The sequence below is a fragment of the Marmota flaviventris genome, chromosome 6, assembly GCF_047511675.1.
Source record: "Marmota flaviventris isolate mMarFla1 chromosome 6, mMarFla1.hap1, whole genome shotgun sequence".
Lineage (NCBI taxonomy): Eukaryota > Metazoa > Chordata > Mammalia > Rodentia > Sciuridae > Marmota > Marmota flaviventris.
Window position 1 is genome coordinate 126,399,108 of NC_092503.1, and position 15,696 is coordinate 126,414,803.

The window sequence follows — 15,696 nt, forward strand, 5'->3', positions numbered from 1 at the left end:
TAAATTATTGAAGCCCATTGATCTCAAAAACTGGGTAAGGGCTGGGGTTATGGCTCCATCACAGAGCACTTGCCTGGCATGTGTGAGGCACTGGGTTAGATCCTCAGCACCAGATAAAGATAGATAAAAATAAAAATAAAGGTATTGTGTTCATTTACAACTAATTTTTTTTAAAAAAAGAAGTGGGTCAGCACCATATGATACATTATTTTTCATCATGTACATAGATTACAATAAATTCTTATATGGAATAACATGGACTTTCCTTTCATTCATTGATGAATATGTTGATCAAAAGGAAGATGTATCAGAAAAGTCCAAATGAAGTTGGGCATGGTGATTGACGCCAGTAATACCAACTATTTGGAAGGCTGACTGAGGAGAACAACAAGTTTAAGGCTAGCGTCATAAATTTAGGGATAGAAAATAGAGAGTTGAGAGTTTTCAGTGGCTGAGTGTCCCTGGATTCAATTTCCATTATAACAAAAAAGGAAAAAAGAAAAAAGAAAGAAACAAAAAAGAAATGTCCAAATTATTTTTTCTTGCAAGTATTTATTTTCTTTACAACACATTACATGGAATTTACAACATACTGATTAAAAAAATACCTATTTAATCCAAGTATATTTGTTCTCATGAGTTGTAACAAATTTTGTGATGAAATTTTAAGTTTTAGGTATGAGTTGCACACTTATGTTATCACATTTTCAACTTTTAGTGATGCAGATTTTCAATATCCATACATCCAAAATATATATAATAAAAATACTCATATTATTCAAGTAACCAAGTTGCTTTCCAATTCAGAAGACAAATTATAACGTTTTCATATATTATAAGAGTTTCTTTGATATTCTAATTTATGTAAAAGTGCTTCTAATTGCAATTCATTAGTAATATCACTTCCCTTGTTCTTTCAATGTTTCAGAAGACTTATTTTTATGATATTCAAAAGGAATGTGAATAAACTTATCCATATTTTTCTTCAATTGTTCTATTCATTTTAATATTTAGTAATAAATTCTTTAATTAATCATAAAAAATTACTACTCACATATTTGTTAAGCCAAACCATGGATTTTTAAAATAAAGATCTACATGAAATGAAGTTAATGAAATTTAAGAATCATGATTCTTTCTGTTCAGACACCCTTCAATATATGAATGAATCAATAAAATGTGATATATATGCATAATGGAGTTTGATTAGGCCAAAAAGAATAAAATAAAGACATTTGCTGGTAAATAGTTGGAAATGGAGAACATCATGCTAAGTGAAATAAGTCAGATTCAGAAAATTAAGACTTAATTTTTTTTTTTCATTATGTTGAAGCTAGAAAAAAATACAGGAAAGAATTAGCAGGGGTGTTAGCAGGGATTGGAGTGCGGATCAGATATCATAGGGAAGATCAGTGGTACACAGAAGGTAGAGAAAGAGGAAGGACAGAATGAATTTAACAAAATCATGTTATATGCATACAAAAATGTACCAAAGGAAATTTCATCTTTACATATATGTGGAAATAACCCATCAAAATAAATAAATAAATAGATAGATAAAATCTAAGTACAATAGAAGAAGGAGAATAGGAGTAGGAGAATGGGAGATAAAAGTGGGAGAATGGTAATTAAAATAAATTTCTTGCCTGATGACTTTATCAAAATGAATTCAACTACTATGTATAACTGTATTGTTAAAATAAAAAAAAATCATTATTTTTTTGAGAGCAGAATGCTTCATACAAAATGAAGTACAGGCAGGCTGCACATAGAGACCTTAAATGGCTCATAGAGAATGATGAAATGTTTCTCAAGTGACACTGATAGGAAGCCCACTGATGAATGGTTGCCAAGGAATTGTTATTGTGATTTGCTTGAACTAATGTAATTATAATTTATACTATTAACATATCTTAATATTTAACAAAGTTACTTTTTCATTATGTAACAACCCAAACAGAATTATGTTAGTAATTTTTCAAAAAGAGAGCACCCACACGTTAGCCAGGTGTAATACTTGCCTACCTGATTAAGGAATATATGAATTAAGATATATTTTAATAGAAGAACATACAACACAAGCATACAACACAAGGTTCATGACAGGAACGAGTAATAAAAGAAACCTTTATAAACCTACTCAAATTGCTAAATAGTTACATTTTCTGCCTACAATTTTTTTGTTTTGAACTGAAAATGCTCCTCACCAGATTGCCTAATGCCCCCTTTACATCCTTATTTCTCAGGGTGTAGATGAAGGGGTTGGCTGTAGGAGTCATCACTCCATAGAAGAGGGCCATGAACTTGGGCTGGTCCCTTTTAATGGAAGAAGGGGGCTGAAGGTACATACTAATAGCTGGGCCATAAAATAATAAAACCACAGTGAGATGAGAGGAACATGTCCCAAAGGCCTTTTTCCTTCCCGCAGAAGATTTAATGTTAAGTACAGCATGTCCAATGCTAGCTTAGGAGGCAAGAATTAGGCATAGAGGAACAGCTACTATAAAAATTCATGCCACAGAGAGTGCTAGCTCATTAGCTTCCTTTTCACCACAGGCAGTCTTTATAAGAACTGGAATCTCACACACCAAGTGATCCAGTTTGTTGACGCCACACAGTGGCAACTGGAGTGTTACAGTGCCTTCTGAGATAGCATAAGTAATTCCACTCAGCCATATAATGGACATTAACTGGATACAGACGCACTGATTCATTATGAGGGTGTAGTGCAGAGGTCTGCATATGGCCACATAGCGATCAAAAGACATGAGAGCCAAGAGAAAACATTCCGCAGCTCCCATAATGTGGAAGAAATAAAGCTGAAGAACACACCCCACATAGCTGATGGTCTTCTTACAGCTTCCCAGGTTAAAGAGCATCTGAGGCACAATGCTTGTGGTGTAGCATATGTCCAAAAAGGAGAGGTTGGTGAGGAAGAAATACATGGGACTGTGGAGGCTGGGGTCTAACTTGGACACCAGAATGATGGCAATGTTTCCCATTAGAGTCATGGGGAATGTTATCAGAAGAATAATGAATAGAGGAAGCTCTAGCCAAGGTAGCTCATTAAAGCCTAGTAGAATGAATTCTTCAGGTTGACTTTCATTAATGAGTGTCATTATCTTCAGTTTGTTTCACCTGTAATAGTGAAATTCAAACACTTTCAACAAATAAATCATAAGAGTTAAAAGACAAAACATTCTTACAAGTTGGCCATATAATTATAGAAGTTAGGATGTAGTAAATCTTTGCAGGGGAATATGCAAAACCCTGACACCAGGTGACCAAATTTCAGTTCACAGCATTAAAAATAAAGGCAGTTGCTTTGAGTAAATAAGCTAAATACTGTGAAACCAATTTTTTTTCCTCTGTATAAGAAAGCTGTCAATAATTATCTCCTTGAGTTATGGTGAGGATTCAATAAAAATTAGAAGTGACTGTGTTGAGGATATTCCAAAATAGTGGCTTTCAAACATTTTCTGACATAAAAATTAGCTGTGGAGGCAGTTAAAATGAAGCTTCTGGTTTCTACCTCCAGGTGTCCATAGAATAAATATAGCATGGAGACCTGGAATCACATGATTCACTTTAAGAAGAGTAGAAATATCAAGGTAGCAATAGTAACAGAAGAAGAAGGAGAAAATCTTGAGCTATGAGAATCATCAAGAAAGGCCCACCCATAGCCTACTAGTTAAGTGAATATTCTTACTATCTCCACATGGAGTGAGGACACTGTATTTCAACAAATCTCTTTTAAATTATGTGGAACTGAGAAAGAAATTAAAACACTTTCAACATTAATTTCCTGCACATACATCCACTGGGTCAATGTTCAATAATCACATTGGTTTCCCCATGCATGAGAATTTTGTGCTTGTTTGTACCTTTTTTTGCATAACTATTTACTTCATATTCTAAGCATTTAAAGTTTAGTCTTTTGCTTTAGTTAATTGACTTATCTACATCACAGTTTTTCATTTATCAAGTAATTTTATCATCTTGATGAAAGAATTTTGCCATTTACCAGTGACTCACAGATAATAGATAACTACAAATACTTTTTTAAAATTTTATACAAGAAAACTGCTGTTAGGAGAAAAGTCAATACCCTGATTCATGCCAGAGACTTATTCAAATCCACAAGAGGACACTTAGGACTGAAATGGAGTAAATCTCCTGACTGTATTTATGTCAAAATGAACCCAAATTCTATGTACAAATATAATGCACAAATAAAAGCAAAAAGAAAAGTAGCCTTCAAAAAATGAAGTATGAATAACATACATTAAAAGGAAAAGGTAAGTGGTGATAAAAAGAGGACATCAAAGGGATTGCAGTGTGGCAATTTATTAAAATGACTTTAAACATTTATGCTTAAATTGATCCCTATGTAGTGAAATAGTAGTGAAATAGTTATGGAAAATTATTGAAAGTAGAAGTTACAAAAGTAATGGAATCCAAGACCTAAAATTAATGAAATATGTATGAGAAATATGTGAAAAAGTTGAAGGACAGACTTACAATTGAAAAGTAAAGAAATCTTTACTAGAAATGTAAATTAACTTGTGGATTTGAATAAGTCTCTGGCATGAATCAGGATATTGACTTTTCTCCTGTCAGCAAAATAAAATAAAGGTCCATTGACAAACTAAAAAAAAAATTAAAAAATATGATATTTTCAATGAGAAGCATTCAGGGATATTTTTCAAAATGCTATAAAATATTAAATGGTTTTATAAGAACAGGATGAAAATAATTATTTCTTGTGTCTGTATTTTCTGTAATTGTTTCCCCATAATACTTGTCACACATGTAGATAGCATTAAGATGTTTCCAAAATGCTGAATAAGAGCAACAAATGGTCATGTTTCCTTTTGACAACTGTCTCTATGGTATAATCTCTCTCTTTTCTCTAAAGGTGACCTCTAATATCATATGACTATGTATTTACATATATTATACATGTAATGGATATTTTTATTTCCCATCCTCTTCCTGAATCTACTCTATATCCCAATATATTTGTCTTGTCAAAATAAAAAATTACCAGAAATTTTTGTGTTTTAGAACTTTCACTTATTTGGAAGTTTCTCCTTGTATTTATTTATTTTTCAATTTACAGAGAAAATTTTATGTATTTGTCATGTACACTATGATGGTTTGAACTACATGCACATTTTACCTTGGCTAAATCTAGTTCAGTAATATATGGTGTTTATATATATATGTATATTTTTATATTTGGTAACCATACACAGTCTTTGCAAATTCCAAGTGTAAGTACAAAAGTGACTGAGACGGGTACAGACCTCACAAATTCAGCAAAGCCTTTATTCAACAGCAGAGTCAGGCATTGGAGTGCTCACTTTCTGGGTAGAAAATGCCCCCAATTACAGGAGAGGTCTGCGTTTATATAAGTTACACATGGAGAGATAACCAGTGAAGATATTAACAGAACATATCAGTTTGGACATTCAAGAAACAAGCATGCATTACTGTAAGCTTTATGCATTGGATTATATGATGAAGATTTGTAAGGTAACAAGTGAGAAATATTCCCAAAGCTTATTTTTTAAAAAAATTTAATTTAACTTTAAAATTAACACATACAATTGTATAATACATATGTAGTATCAAGTGATATTTTGGTGTATGTGTATATTTTAATGCTCAAATAAGAATAAACATGTCTATCTCTTTTAAAATTTACCATTTCATTTTAGGAAAAAAACATTTAAATACTTACCACTAGCGCTTTTGAAATATGCAATACATTACAAACTGTAGCCATCTTATCATACAATGTAAGACCAGAAATTATAACCCTTAACTGCAACTCGCTATTTTTTAAATAAACTATCATGTTTTCCTTCCCATTACATTCTCTAGCTTTCTGTAATCACTATTCTACTCCCAATTTATATGAGATCCCACATACAAGGAAGATCTCATGTTACTAGTCTACTTGTATCAGGTTTATGTCATTGATCATATTTACCTCCAATTTCATCCATATTTGTGAAAATGGAAAGATTTTAACTATTTCTCTTAGCTGAATAATATTCCATTGTGTGTACTTACAATTCTTTATTAACTCATCAGTTGATGAACACAAGATTTTTTCTATTTCTAGGCTACTATGAATTGGAGTGCAGAAATCTTTAGTACACCAAATTCACTTGGATATACACACAGAAATTTGATTTCTGGTTTATATGGTAATTCCATGTTTTATTTTTTGAGGAAACTCCACACTATTTTGCATAATTGCTATAATAGTTTGCATTTCCTCCAGAGTTGTAGGAGGAATCCTTTTTCTCCACATGTTATCAGATACATTTATCTTTTGTCATTTTGATAATAGTTGTTCTAATTGGAGTGAGGTAATATCTTATTGTGATGGTGAGTGCTTCCTCATGTAGCTGCTGGCCATTTGTATGTGTTCTGTAAAAAATATCTATTTAGGTCTGTTGCCCATACTTTAATTGGATTTTTTATTACTACTGAGTTGTTGAGTTTTTACATATTTTAGATATAATCCCTTATCAGATATATACTTTGCAGTTTTTTCCCATTTCTGTAGGCTGTGTCTTCACTCTTTTTTTTCCTTTGTCATACGGAAGCTTTTCTGCTTGATATAATCCTATTTTCTATTTTTGCTTTTGTTTACTGTGCTTTTTGGATCTTATCCTAAAAATATGTGTAAATTCCAATGTCCAAAAGTATTTCTTCTCTACATTCTTCTTATAATTCGAGAGTCACAAGTCTTACATTTATTTCTTTAATTCATTTTAGTAGATAACTTACTACATGTGGTGAGAGATAGGGGTTGAGTTTCCTTATTCTTTCTATGGATATCCAGTTTTCTCAGCACCATTTATTGAAGAGCACTCTTTCTCCAAAGTATTTTTTAGCACATTTGTCAGAGATCAGTGGCTTATAGATGCCTGGATTCCTTCTAGGTGCTCTGTTATTTTCCATTGTTATGTCTCTGTTTTTATGCCTTTGACTTACTTTATCTTTTAATAGGTTTGGGGTCTGGTAGAATAGTGTCTCTTGCTTCATTATGTTTCTCAGAAATGTTTGTCAATTTTGTGTATTTTAGGTTCTGTACAAAGCATAGAATATTTTTTTTTCAGTCATTGGCATCAAACACCAGGTGACATGCATGAGAGAGGCAAACACTATACCATTGAACTATATCTCCAAACCTTTAGGAATTTTTAAAATGTTGTTGTTTTAGTTGATAGACTTTTTTATATACAGTGCTAAGAACAGAACCTTACACATGCCAGGCATGTGTGATACCCCTGAGCCTCATCCCCAGCCTTCAGGATTTTTTTTTTTTTTTTAATTCTGTGAAGAATGGCATTGGCATTTTGTTAGGGATAACATTAAATTTGTGGATCATTTTAAGTAGCATGGATATTTTACCAATGTTGATTCTCTTCAGGGGTTATAATTATTATGTAGTAAGGTCATTGAAGTTATTAATAACCTGAGACATATATCAGAAATAAACTTTAAAAAAGTTGCATGAATTAACTCATATATTTAAATTTTTACTAACTCAGAAATGGATTCAAGGGATGTGATAGTCAGCTTTTCATTTCTGTGACAAAACTACTTGCTACAAATTAGAAGAAAGTTCGGATGAGGAAAAGTTTATCTTGGCTCCTGGCTTCAGAGGTTTTACTCCATGGTTGGTGTCTATATTGTTTGGGCCTGAGGTAAGGCAAACCATAATGGCAGAAGGGCATGGAAGAAGAAAACTGTTCATCTCTTGGCATCAGGGAAGCAGGGAGAGGGAAAAGAAAAAGTCATAAAGAAAATAAATCTATTCTGAGCATGCATTTACTGACATCCTTCATCTAGGTCCTACCTCCAGTTAGTCCATTCAGCTATCAATGAATTAATTCAGTGATGAATTTAAGTACCTCATGATTCAATCATTTCCCAATAACCCATCTCTAAACAAAGCTACATTAGGAATACATGAAACTTTGAAGGACATTTTTGATCCAAATCACTACATTCTGCCTCTTGCCTCAAAAGTCTCATGCCTGCTATCTCCTGAGACACAAGGCAAATTCTTGAGCGAGAGCCCCTGTAAGTGTTGAAAACAACTTATATGCTTCCAACATACAATAGCACAGAATAAACACTCTCATTCCACAAAAGAGGAATAGGAGTATACAGAGAAGGAATGGGAACACAGTAAGACTGAAATCCAGCAGAGCAATCATTAGGTCTTGTAACTCCGTGTCTGGCATTTGAGGCTCACAATGATGAGATGCTGGCTCCAAAGGGCTTCGGCAGCCCTACTTTTCTAACCTTATTATTACAAGCCACATGGATGTTCTTGGGCATCGTCTGCTTGCATCTTTATTCAGCCGACATTCCATTTGTTTGTCATTTCTAACTTAGTGGGGTCTCCATTGGAGTTTAAGATTCATTTTCACAGGTCCACACATCACCTTATCAGAGACTGCCCATACAGATTCTGACCCTGCTACACTTTGCCCAGATCCCAGGCTTTCTTTTGAAATATTGATGGAAACCTCCATATCCCCCTAATTCTAACATTTTTTCATTGCTGCAAAACCAACACCATGTGGCTGATGTCATGTATACATTATTTTCTTTCTTTTGAGATGCTTTAAATATAGTACTTGTGGTATTAAATGGTAGCCATATTTGAACAATCTAATTACTTTGTAGCGTAAAATGTACATTGGCTACAAAATCTTTCTTTAAATATTAATACTAGCTAATTGCAGTGGTCCACACCTTTAATCCCAGTGGCTTGAGAGGCTGAGGCTGGAGGATCACAAGTTCAAGCTAGCCTCAGCAATTTAGCAAGACCCTAAACAACTTAGCCAGAGACCGTGTCTTAAAAAAAAAAAAAAAAAAAAAAAAAAATATATATATATATATATATATATATATATATATAAATTTGGAAAAGGAATTGGTCATCAAGTGATTCCAAAAATCATAAGCTTCTAAATACAAATCACCATGAACCAATTATTATTCAATAACCACAAACAACTTTTAGAAGAGTTGTGAAAATCAGTCTTACTGTAGACATTTGACTGATTTCACAAATGTTAACATTTTAGAATGAGTCTTTGTATTATCTTTCTATACTAACACGAAATTCACATGTGCTTCATTTTTTTTTTTTTTCTGAAACATTAAGTAGTACAATGCACACATACTCTTACATGATCCCAGGACCATTTTCTAAATAAAGGACCCAAACCAGTATCACAAATTAAGTAGTCACATCCCTTAATCTCCTTCAATTTGGAATCTACATCAGTATGTATTTGTTTTATGATCTTAATAATTTGAAGATTACAGGCTCTTTATTTACATAATATTCTTAACTTTAAATTTCTGAGTATTCATATTTGATAAGTTTGAAGTGACTCATTTTTGATGAAAATACCACAAAGATGGTCTTGTGTCCTCCTCTGCAACCTATTGGAGACATATGGCATTCATTTACTTCACTGATGATACTACCTCCAATTCTTTCATTAACATAGTGACTGCTAGGCTTCTTTACTATAAAGTTACCTTGTCCATCTTGTTATTTCATGAGTATTATGTGGAAAATATGTTGAGATGATGTGGGATTCTGGTTTTGGACTAAATTCTGCCATTAGTCTTATTATCAAGCATCTTTTATAATCCTTCCCATAAACAATTATTACTGTGGTGGATGGAAAATGGAAATTTATAAAATTATACCATTCCTTTTACATTTCTTATTTGGTATCATAAGCTGAATAATGCTTCAGACTTTCTTGAAATATTCAAATCCTGATCCCTGGGACATGTAATTATACATAGCCTCAGCTGACCAAAAGGTTTTACATATGTAATTAAATTAAGAATCTTGAAACTGGGTGCAGTGGCACACACCTGTAATCCTAGTGGCTTGTCAAGCTGAGGTACAAGGATCAAGAATTCAAAGCTAGCCTCAGCAACAGAAAGGCACTAAGCAATTCAATGAAACTCTGTCTCTAAATAACATACAAAAAAGGGCTGGGGATGTAGCTCAGTGGTTGAGTGTCCCTGAGTTCAATCCCTGGCATGCCAATCATCATCATCATCATCATCATCATCATCATCATCATCTGGAGATTGAAATACTATCTTGCATTTTCTGGTTAGGCTGGTAAAATCACTGGGGTACATATTAAGGTAAGCAAGAGTTTAGAAAAGAGAGACAATATTATGTTGCTGACTTTAAAATTAGAGGCAGAGGCCACAAGACAGAACAAGGCATCTTTTGGAAGCTGAAAATCAGGATCCTCTCCTGCTAGTGGAAGGAGGAATACAGCACAGTAACTTAATTTAGTCTTCTAATCTTTAGAAATATGAGTTAATTTATTTTTATATTTTAAAGATTAAATTTGTGGTAATTTGTTTTAGCAGCAGTCAAAAACTAGTTTAATTGGCATTTTATTGGAAGAAATATTTTTTTTAATTTTTTTTCTCTCTGTAGGTATTTATTTGTAGGATTGTGTTGTGTGTTATCTATCATCTATTTGTCTGTACTCCTATTTTAATATGGATTTATGAGTTTGTATGTTATTATATCATTATTTTGATGCTGAAGTAGGCACTGATTGTCTAGTGAGAACTGCTTCCAACTGGCTTGTATCTCCTTCTGATATGAATAGCAACTGGCTATAAGTCTGGGATTTATTTGATTGTAAATATTTGAAATATGAAGCCTTTTCAGTTTATCTGAATCTTTGGCAGGGACGGGGGTTACATTTGAAGTTCAAGCTGACTAATTAACAATGATGAGAATTTGATTTTCCCCTGCCTACTCTCCTGAACTAATCCCAAACAAAGAAGTTTAGGAATGCCAGGGGGAAATCATTGTTTGAATACTTTTTGAAGATTATGCTTACCAGGGCCTCAGAATACCATGTTTACATATACACTTTGACTACTGATGTGTAAGTCCTTGTCTAGAGCCAGCCATGGGCTGTGTGTATGAGCTATGAGCATTTGAGCACATGAAAGAATTGGACTGATGTTGCTGCCTGATTGGGCTGTGTGATGCATGTGTGCCTTTTCTCTCGCTCTTCCTATGATCCCACACAGCACCTGAGATGGGTGTGACTATCTAAGATGTCAAATTGCTGACCAAGACACCACCAAGCAAGACTCCACCTCCGAAACCTGACCACTTGTTCTCTTGTAATATTACCCCTTTGCTTTATTTGGATGGAATGTTCTATGGAACAGCTTTCCTCAATAAATATCAGGGTTGGGGCACACTTGATCTCTCTTGCCTGCCTCTCTTGCCTCCCTTTTGGGAGGTGAGGCTAAGGGCCCATCACTGCACCCCCCAAAATGATACTTTTTGTGTTTGTGTCATTTTTAGTTGCCAGGCCAATTCACATGGAGTGACCTGATTCAGTCCCATGTCATGACAAATTCTTAAGTGCCATGCTTCTTGGAGTTCCCTGAAGTGCATATTTAAGAAAAGACGTTCCTATTAGTAAGCCTTGTATTCCTGGCTGGGGCCTAGGAGGCCAATCTCTTTTGATCAAGAACACCCTGCTACATTTCTTTTTTTTGAGGGCTTTAATATTAAGATGTTTGGGAAGCACCATTCAGTCCCTGCCTCTAACACCCACTGATGGTATCTCCCAGTTATTATGCTGATATAGGTTCCAAGCCAAATGTACCTAGTGTTCTTTGTTGTCGGGTGTAGAACAGGAAAGTCCTGGTCACCTGATGTAGCTCTGGTACTTTGGAGGATCTCCCTACTGTTGTAAAGTTTCACTTGAATGATACTAGATCAAAAATCCATATGAAAGAGAGAGATCTGCAAAATGTTTCTATAAATATCCATGTGGTCATTATTTTATGCTTTGTAAGCCAAGAAGTAAACAGGGTAACATAATAAACATACTTATGTTACAAGAGTGAAAATAAATTTCCACAATTACTTTACTGGCTAAACAAAATCACTAATAATTTTAAATGCTAGGAATAATGCAAAGCAAAGGGACTATCATTTACTGCTAATGAGGCTGCAGATAGTACAAACACTTTGAATGACTGATTGGTGACTTCATATAAAGCTTAGAATAGACTTTTACATGATCCAAAAATCATCTCGCAAAGAATTTACCCCAGCCAATTGAAACATACATCCATACAAAAATCTATATGCAAATGTTCCTAGTAGCTTCATTCACAATCACTCAAAACTAGAAACAGCACATGTCCTTCAATAGGAGAAAGATAAAACTAGGTTATATCCACACAGGGAATACATGAGTAATAACATGGGGCCCTAAATGAATTTTACTAAATGAATGGAGCCTGACTTAAAAGCTGTGAGTCCATTGGTGAAATATCTGGGAAAGGCAAAACTATAGGAAAGAAAAACACACCTGGAGTTGCCAGGCATTGATTGAAGGAAATTGGTTGATGACAAAAAAGATGCATAGGGAAACTTAGCTATGCCTTTGTTAAAATCCACAAAAACACCCATCAAACGCCCACAAAAAATGAATTTTATTGTAAGGAAACAAACAGAAATATAAATGAGAATGTGTAAATTCTAGTGTTGAAGGCATAGGGTGACAAGTTAATCTAATTCTTTATTTACAAAAAGCTTGATGAAACTATACTGAAAGAAGTGGTACGTAAATAAGTACTTACCTAAGTAATTTTACAAAATGGTGTTTTCACTGAAAAATTTATGTCTATAGGAGGAAAAAAAAACTACTGGGCATAAACACTGTACTTTATACAGTATATGTGTTTTTTTATTATGTTACAATTAATTCTGAAATTATTTTTCCCATTTACTAGTACTATACAAAAAAAGTTAAAGATGGTGCATAGTACAATCAAAGTTTTTTAGTGAGAACAGTTACAAATAAGTAAGAAAGGAAGACTAGAGTGAGAAGTGAATTACTGTGTTAGAGTAAGAGATACTAGTATGACCTCAGGTTCACACATATACACACACAGAAACACAGAGATGGATACAAATAGAAACAATTAGAGATACCTGAGTATTCATGGGTTGGTATGTTGAAATAGACTGTGGCAAATATCAACCACTCCAATTTGGAAAAAAAACAAAACAAAACACTGAACTCTTGCTTTTTTTTTAGAGAAAGAGAAAGAGAGAGAGAGAGAGAGAGATAATTTTTTAATATTTATTTTTTAGTTTTCGGCGGACACAACATCTGTGTTTGTATGTGGTGCTGAGGATCGAACTCGAGCCACACACATGCCAGGCGAGCGCGCTACCACTTGAGCCACATCCCCAGCCCCAAGAACTATTGCTTTTTAATATCAGTGAAAATAACCAAAGATCCTCGAAAAATGTCTGAGGGAAGGAACAAATTACAAAATTAGCTTCTAGTAGTAATACCACATGTTACAGAAATGAAGGAGATTAAAAGAGAGAGAGAGAGAGAGAGAGAGAACAAAATGATGAAAAAATTTCCAAGGGATCAAGTAGCCAATCTGAAAAAACCTCAAAGGACAAAACTGAACAATTTGAGTAATGAAAAAAATAACACACATTGAAATATATCCTAAATTATAAGATAAATGTTCCTTAGTTCATATTGATATATATATGTGTGTGTGTGTATGTGTATATATATATATATATATATATATATATATATATATATATATATATATATATATATATGATTGGATAAATAAAAAATGAATGGAAAGAGTGCAATCTTCCTTATAGATAAATAAATACTCCCACATGGGAGATGGAATATAAACATTCTTCTGCCTTAACTTCAGGCCAGGCAAATTGACTGTCTTTGAAGGGTTAGAATATGGAAAGATAAAATTGTAAACTTAAGTTTGTATAATATAAACTCTATCTTCACTAAATGGTTAATGTTCAATATCATTGGTAATACCATGTAGGAATGGAAAAGGCATTTCTCCCCACAAACTCATAACCCCAGTCTAAACAGGACAAAATGACACACAAACTACAACTGAAGTACATTCTAGAAAACATCACCATCATTCATCAAAAAGCTCAAGGGATTCTGAGAAGACTGTAAGGCATGACAACTAAACACAACATGGCATCCTGGATTTGATCCTGGGGAAGAAAATACACAACATTAAATCAAAATGTAGAGAAATCCAAATAAGTCATGAATTCAAGTCAAATTTTATCTAACTACATCTACCAATACTTTGGAAAGTGTATAGAGTAATAAATGTTCTATAACACTGCCCCTGCCAACCACACGCACTATATACAGAAACACTTCAGAGGGGATGTGGGAGAATATAATGCTGTCTCTGGGTTTCTTTCTTTCATTTGCAAAACATGTTAGCAATGGGGAATTAAACAGGAAAAATGACCACCAACAGGCAGAACAAAATAGAAAATAGAAAGGGAAATATGATTTGGGTCAATGGGTACTTTAGTTTCTTGATTAGATTAACATACTCCATGCCATATTAAGATCAATACTTGCAATGAACTGTACTGGATTATATTTATGAGATAATGAGACCACTAAAAGCTAAAGTCTTCTATTCTGCCTTTCAGGTTAACATTAGCAAAGTCTAATGTGACCACTTAAATCAATACTATAAAATGATAGCCAGGAGGATGGTGGATAAGAAATGATAATATTGTCAGTTTAATATTTCACTTAATGTAAAACCAGGTGGATAGGATAAGGATATGAAGAGAAGCATATCTTTTCACTCTTGAATAGAATGCGAACTATTATAGCCATTATGAGAAATACGATGGACTTTACTCAAAAAATTAAAAATAATTTTACCATGAAATTTAGCATTCCTACTCCTGCATATATATCCAAATTCCATCATAAAATAACTAGGTTAAAGTGATACTTGCACATTCATGTTCATTATAGCCTTATTCCTTATTGCCATGACATTGGTAAAAAGCCCTTGTCTGCTGCCAACAAATGAATGAATGAAGAAAGAAAATGCATATATATATACACACACACACACACACACACACATATATATATATATATATATACACATATATATATATTACACACATATAAATTATACACATATAATATATTGATACAGATATATAATACATGGTACAAGCATGGTAATTTATGAAGCAGGAATTTGAAGCTTCCAAGAGACAATGGTTCCTCCACACAAAGGGGATCTCATCCTAGTTTCTGGTGACCAAATTGGTGGGTACAGGACTCACAATCTGTCCTTTTGATGTTCTCTGGGGGTGACCAGACCCTGGAATGAACTTTGCAATGAACCGTATTGGATTTCTCAAGATCTCAGGCAGATGCTGAGAACCTTGGTGATCCCTGCCATCCAGGCATGCCCCCTGTCCCGTTCAATGGCCCACGGTTTGTTATTGGAAGTCTGGACACCCATGCCCTGTGGTAACACTATCTCCAACTTACTCCTTGTTTATCCTGTCAACTTCCCAGTGATGTTTCCACCTGTATTCCCCTTGCCATTTCAGCAGTTGACTAGACAGAATTGGGCCATGTGATCAGCCTAAACAGACTGATAAATGAAACAGTCTGAGCTAACCATAAAATTCTAAGCCAGAAAAAGCTCTTAATAACAGTTGCATATAACTGGGTACAAGAAATCCAAGACATGGCCAAAAAGTGTCCTGTGGTC

At 33.8% G+C, this 15,696-nt stretch overlaps 1 pseudogene; it reads right to left on the reverse strand.

The window, feature by feature from the left end:
- Positions 1-2,156: 2,156 nt before the first annotated feature.
- LOC114081922 (olfactory receptor 2B6-like) lies at positions 2,157-3,119 on the reverse strand (annotated as a pseudogene).
- Positions 3,120-15,696: the final 12,577 nt, after the last annotated feature.